This window comes from Triticum urartu, chromosome 1 (assembly GCF_003073215.2).
Source record: "Triticum urartu cultivar G1812 chromosome 1, Tu2.1, whole genome shotgun sequence".
Lineage (NCBI taxonomy): Eukaryota > Viridiplantae > Streptophyta > Magnoliopsida > Poales > Poaceae > Triticum > Triticum urartu.
Genome location: NC_053022.1, coordinates 425,093,048 through 425,100,714, shown reverse-complemented (window position 1 = coordinate 425,100,714; position 7,667 = coordinate 425,093,048).

Below are 7,667 nucleotides of genomic sequence, written 5' to 3'. Positions count from 1 at the left end.
GTGATGGTGATGTGATCCGCGTAGGGCTTCGCCTAAGCACTACAACTCTACGACCGGAGGAGTAAACTGTTGAGGGGGGGGCACCGCACACGGCTAAGAGAACAACTGATGTGCAATGGTGTGCCCCCTTTCCCCCGTATATAAAGGAGGGGAAGAGGAGGCCGGCCACCAAGGGGGCGCGCCAAGCGGGGGGAGTCCTACTAGGACTCCACTCCTAGTAGGATTAGCCCCCCTTTCCTTTGTCATGGGAGGGGAAAAGGAAGGAGAGGGAGAGGGAGAGGAAAAGGGGGCCGCGCCCCCTCCTCCTTGTCCTATTTGGACTCCCTTGGAAGGGGGCGCACACCACCCCTTGCAGGCTCCCCTCTCTCTCCCGTAAGGCCCATGTGGGCCCAATACTTCCCCGGGGGGTTCCGCTAACCTCTCGATACTCCGAAATATACCTGAACCTTTCCAAAACCATTTCGGTGTCCGAATATCATCGTCCAATATATCAATATTTACCTCTCGACCATTTTGAGACTCCTCGTCATGTCCGTGATCTCATCCGGGACTCCTAACAAACTTAGGTCACCAAAAACACATAACTCATAATACAAATCGTTATCGAATGTTAAGTGTGCGGACCCTACGGGTTCGAGAACTATGTAGACATGACCGAGACACATCTTCGGTCAATAACCAATAGCGAAACCTGGATGCTCATATTGGTTCCTACATATTCTATGAAGATCTTTATCGGTCAAACCGCAATAACAACATATGTTATTCCCTTTGTCATCGGTATGTTACTTGCCCGAGATTCGATCGTCGGTATCCTCATACCTAGTTCAATCTCGTTACCGGTAAGTATCTTTACTCGTTCTGTAATGCATCGTCCCGTAACTAACTCATTAGTCACATTGCTTGCAAGGATTATAGTGATGTGCATTACCGAGAGGGCCCAGAGATACCTCTCTGATACTCGGAGTGACAAATCCTAATATTGATCTATGCCAACCCAACAAACAGCTTCGGAGACACCTGTAGAGCATCTTTACAATCGCCATGTTACGTTGTGACATTTGATAGCACATAAGGTGTTCCTCCAATATTCGGGAGTTGCATAATCTCATAGTCAGAGGAATATGTATAAGTCATGAAGAAAGCAATAGCAATAAAATTTAACGATCAATATGCTAAGCTAACGGATGGGTCTTGTCCATCACATCATTCTCTAATGATGTGATCCCATTCATCAAATGACAACACATTTCTATGGTTAGGAAACTTAACCATCTTTGATTAACGAGCTAGTCAAGTAGAGGCATACTAGGGACACTTTGTTTTGTCTATGTATTCACACATGTATCAAGTTTCCGGTTAATACAATTCTAGCATGAATAATAAAAAATTATCATGATATAAGGAAATATAAAATAACAACTTTATTATTGCCTCTAGGGCATATTTCCTTCAGTCTCCCACTTGCACTAGAGTCAATAATCAAATTCACATTGCCATGTGGTTTAACACCAATAATTCACATCTTTATGTGATTAATACCCATAGTTCACATCGCCATCTGACCAATGCCCAAATGGTTTACTAGAGTAAATAATCTAGTTCACATTGCTATGTGATTAATACCCAAAGAGTACTAAGGTGTGATCATGTTTTTCTTGTGAGAGAAGTTTAGTCAACGGGTCTGCCACATTCAGATCCGTGTGTATTTTGCAATTTTTCTATGTCTACAATACTCTTCAAGGAGCTACTCTAGCTAATTGCTCCCACTTTCAATATGCATCTGCTACCTCTTAAGCATGCGTTGGTTTTCCCTTAAAGAGGAAAGGGTGGTGCAACAAAGTAGTGTAAGTATTTCCCTCAGTTTTTGAGAACCAAGGTATCAATCCAGTAGGAGACTACACACAAGTCACCTAGTACCTGCACAAACAAACAAGAACCTTGCAACCAACGCGATAAAGGGGTTGTCAATCCCTTCCCGGTCACTTACGAAAGTGAGATCTGATAGAGATAATAAGATAAATATTTTTTGTATTTTTATTGTATAGATGGAAAAGTAAAGATTGCAAAATAAACGACGACAGAAATAGCTAGTTGACGGGAAAATAAAATGATGTAAAGTAGACCCGGGGGGCATAGGATTCACTAGTGGCTTCTCTCAAGATAGCATATATTACGGTGGGTGAACAAATTACTACTGAGCAATTGATAGAAAAGCGCATAGTTATGATGATATCTAGGCATGATCATGAACATAGGCATCACGTCCGTGTCAAGTAGACCGAAACGATTCTGCATCTACTACTATTACTCCACACATCGACCGCTATCCAGCATGCATCTAGAGTATTAGGTTCAAGAGAATAGAGTAACGCATTAGGCAAGATGACATGATGTAGAGGGATAAACTCAAGCAATATGATATAAACCCCATCTTTTTATCCTCGATGGCAACAATACAATATGTGTCGGTTCCCTTTCTGTCACTGGGATGGAGCACCGCAAGATTGAACCCAAAGCTAAGCACTTCTCCCATTGCAAGAAAGATCAATATAGTAGGCCAAACCAAACTGATAATTCGAAGAGACTTGCAAAGATATCAAATCATGCATATAAGAATTCAGAGAAGAATCAAATATTGTTCATAGATAATCTTAATCATAAAACCACAATTCATCGGATCTTGACAAACACACCGCAAAAAGAATTACATCGAATAGATCTCCAAGAACATCGAGGAGAACTCTGTATTGAGATCCAAAGAGAGAGAAGAATCCATCTAGCTAATAACTATGGACCCGAAGGTCTGTGGTAAACTACTCACACATCATCGAAGAGGCTATGGTGTTGATGTAGAAGCCCTCCGTGATCGAATCCCCCTCCGGCAGATTGCCGGAAAAGGTCCCCAGATGGGATCTCATGGGAACAGAAGGTTGCGGCGGTGGAAAAGTGGTTTCGTGGCTCCCCCGGGCGTTTTCAGGGTATAAGAGTATATATAGGCGAATGAAGTAGGTCGGTGGAGCTGCGAGGGGCCCACGAGGGTGGGGGCGCGCCTGGCCCCCCTGGGCGCGCCGCCCTACCTCATGGCCGCCTCGCTGGTTCCTTGACGTCCACTCCAAGTCTCCTAGATTGCATTTGTTCCAAAAAAGATCCTCGTGAAGGTTTAATTCCATTTGGATTCCGTTTGATATTCCTTTTCTGCGAAACACTAAAATAGGCAAAAAACAGCAATTTGCACTAGGCCTTCGGTTAATAGGTTAGACCCAAAAATAATATAAAAGTGCATAATAAAGCCCATAAACATCCAAAACAGATAATATAATAGCATGGAACAATCAAAAATTATAGATACGTTGGAGACGTATCAGCATCCCCAAGCTTAATTCCTGCTCGTCCTCGAGTAGGTAAATGATAAAAACAGAATTTTTGATGTGGAATGCTACCTAACATAATTTTCAATGTATTTCTCTTTATTGCAGCATGAATGTTTAGATCCAAAAGATTCTAGACATAAGTTTAATATTGACATAAGAATAATAATACTTCAAGCAATGCTAACCAAGCAATCATGTCTTATCAAAATAACATGGCCAAAGAAAGCTTATCCCTACAAAATCATATAGTTTGTCCATGCTTCATTTTCATCACACAAAATGCTCCCATCATGCACAACCCCGATGACAAGCCAAGCAATTGTTTCATACTTTAGTCTTTTCAAACTCTTTCAACTTTCACACAATATATGAGCGCGAGCCATGGATATAGCACTATGGGTGGAATAGAATATGATGATGGAGGTTGTGTGATAAGACAAAAAGGGAGAAAGTCTCACATTGACGTGGCTAATCAACGGGCTATGGAGATTCCCATCAATTGATGTCAATGCAAGGAGTAGGGATTGCCATGCAACGGATGCACTAGAGCTATAAATATATGAAAGCTCAACAAAAGAAACTAAGTGGGTGTGCATCCAACTTGCTTGCTCACGAAGACCTAGGGCATTTTGAGGAAGCCCGTTGTTGGAATATACAAGCCAAGTTCTATAATGAAAAATTCCCACTAGTATATGAAAGTGAAGGAAATATGCCCTAGAGGCAATAATAAAGTTATTATTTATTTCCTTATATCATGATAAATGTTTATTATTCATGCTAGAATTGTATTAACCGGAAACATAATACATGTGTGAATACATAGACAAACAAAGTGTCACTAGTATGCCTCTACTTGACTAGCTCGTTGATCAAAGATGGTTATGTTTCCTAACCATAGACATGATTTGTCATTTGATTAACGGGATCACATCATTAGGAGAATGATTTGATTGACTTGACCCATTCCGTTAGCATAGCACTTGATCGTTTAGTTTGTTGCTATTGCTTTCTTCATGACTTATACATGTTCCTATGACTATGAGACTATGCAACTCCCCTTTACCGGAGGAACACTTTGTGTGCTACCAAACGTCACAATGTAACTGGGTGATTATAAAGGTGCTATACAGGTGTCTCCGAAGGTACTTGTTGGGTTGGCGTATTTCGAGATTAGGATTTGTCACTCCGATTGTCAAAGAGGTATCTCTGGGCCCTCTCGGTAATGCAGATCACTTAAGCCTTGCAAGCATTGCAACTAATGAGTTAGTTGCAGGATGATGTATTATGGAACGAGTAAAGAGACTTGCCGGTAACGAGATTGAACTAGGTATTGAGATACCGACGATCGAATCTCGGGCAAGTAACATACCGATGACAAAGGGAACAACGTATGTTGTTATGCGGTCTGACCGATAAAGATCTTCATAGAATATGTGGGAGCCAATATGAGCATCCAGGTTCCGCTATTGGTTATTGACCGGAGACGTGTCTCGGTCATGTCTACATTGTTCTCGAACCCGTAGGGTCCCCACGCTTAAGGTTTCGATGACAGTTATATTATGAGTTTATGAGTTTTGATGTACCGAAGGAGTTCGGAGTCCCGTATGAGATCGGGGACATGACAAGGAGTCTCGAAATGGTTGAGACGTAAAGATCGATATATTGGACGACTATATCCGGACATCGGAAAGGTTCCGAGTGATTCGGGTATTTTTCGGAGTACCAGAGAGTTACGGGAATTCGCCGGGGAGTATATGGGCCTTATTGGGCCATACGGGAATAGAGGAGAGATGCCAAAAGAAAGGAGGTGCGCCCCCCCCTTGGTCCAAATTGGACAAGGGGTGCAGCCCACTTTTCCTTGTTCCTCTCCCCCTCTTTCCTTCTCTCCTACTCCAACAAGGGAAGGAGGAGTCCTATTCCCGGTGGGAGTAGGACCCCCCCTTGGCGCGCCCTCCTCCTAGGCCGGCCGCCTCCCTCCCTTGCTCCTTTATATACGGGGGCAGGGGGCACCCCATAGACACAGAAGTTGATCATTGATCTCTTAGCCGTGTGCGGTGCCCCCTTCCACCATAGTCCTCGATAATATTGTAGTGGTGCTTAGGCGAAGCCCTGCGACAGTAGAACATCAAGATCGTCACCACGCCGTCGTGCTGACGGAACTCTTCCCCGACATTCTGCTGGATTGGAGTCCAGGGATTGTCATCGAGCTGAATGTGTGCTAGAACTCGGAGGTGCCGTAGTTTCGGTGCTTGACCGGTCGGATCGTGAATACGTACGACTACATCAACCGCGTTGTGCTAACGCTTCCGCTTTCGGTCTACGAGGGTACATGGACAACACTCTCCCCTCTCGTTGCTATGCATCACCATGATCTTGCGTGTGCGTAGGAATTTTTTTGAAATTACTACGTTCCCCAACAGTGGCATCCGAGCCTAGGTTTTATGTGTTGATGTTGTGCATGAGTAGAACACAAGTGAGTTGTGGGCGATATAAGTCATACTGCTTACCAGCATGTCACACTTTGGTTCGGCGTTATTGTTGGATGAAGCAGCCCGGACCGACGTTACGCGTACGCTTACGCGAGACTGGTTCTACCGACGTGCTTTGCACACAGGTGGCTGGCGGGTGTCAGTTTCTCCAACTTTAGTTGAACCGAGTGTGGCTACGCCCGGTCCTTGCGAAGGTTAAAATAGCACCAACTTGACAAACTATCGTTGTGGTTTTGATGCGTAGGTAAGAACGGTTCTTGCTCAGCCCGTAGCAGCCACATAAAACTTGCAACAACAAAGTAGAGGACGTCTAACTTGTTTTTGCAGGGCATGTTGTGATGTGATATGGTCAAGACATGATGCTAAATTTTATTGTATGAGATGATCATGTTTTGTAACCGAGTTATCGGCAACTGGCAGGAGCCATATGGTTGTCGCTTTATTGTATGCTATGCAATTGCGCTGTAATGCTTTACTTTATCACTAAGCAGTAGCGATAGTCGTGGAAGCATAAGATTGGCGAGATGACAACGATGCTATGATGGTGATCAAGGTGTCGCGCCGGTGACGATGGTGATCATGACGGTGCTTCAGAGATGGAGATCACAAGCACAAGATGATGATGGCCATATCATATCACTTATATTGATTGCATGTGATGTTTATCTTTTATGCATCTTATCTTGCTTTGTTTGATGGTAGAATTATAAGATGATCTCTCACTAAATTTCAACATAAAAGTGTTCTCCCTAAGTATGCACCGTTGCCAAAGTTCATTGTGCCTAGACACCACGTGATGATCGGGTGTGATAAGCTCTACGTCCATCTACAACGGGTGCAAGCCGGTTTTGCACACGCAGAATACTCAAGTTAAACTTGACGATCCTAGCATATGCAGATATGGCCTCGGAACACTGAGACCGAAAGGTCGAGCGTGAATCATATAGTAGATATGATCAACATAATGATGTTCACATTGAAAGCTATTCCATTTCATGTGATGATCGGTTATGGTTTAGTTGATTTGGATCATGTGATCACTTAGATGATTAGAGGGGTGTCTATCTAAGTGGGAGTTCTTAAGTAATATGATTAATTGAACTTTAATTTATCATGAACTTAGTCCTGGTAGTATTAGCATATCTATGTTGTAGATCAATAGCTCGCGATGTTGCTCCCCATTTAATTTTTATATGTTCCTAGAGAAAACTAAGTTGAATGTTAGTAGCAATGATGCGGATTGGAGTTAATCTTCCAGATAAAATAGTGATTGACATAATTCTCTAGTCACCATCACCAAGTTAGTAGAACTTCGTGATGAACTATAATATGCAAGGGATAACGGAAACGATTCCCAAGCTCTTCGCGATGCTTAAATCGACGAAGGTAGAAATCAAGAAAAGCATCAAGTGTTGATGGTAAACAAAACCACTAGTTTCAAGTAAAGGAACAAAGGGAAGAAAGGGGAACTTCAAGAAGAACGGCAAGCAAGTTGCTGCTCAAGTGAAAAACCAAGTCTGGACCGAAGCCTAAAACTGAGTGCTTCTACTACAAAGGGACTGGTCATTGGAAGCGGAACTACCCCAAGTATTTGGCGGATAAGAAGGATGGCAAAGTGAACAAAGGTATATTTGATATACATATTATTGATGTGTATTTTACTAGTGTTCGTAGCAACCCCTCGGTATTTGATACTGGTTCAGTTGCTAAGAGTAGTAACTCGAAACGGGAGTTGCAGAATGAACAGAGGCTAGTTAAGGGTGAAGTGACGATGTGTGTTGGAAGTGGTTCCAAGATTGATATG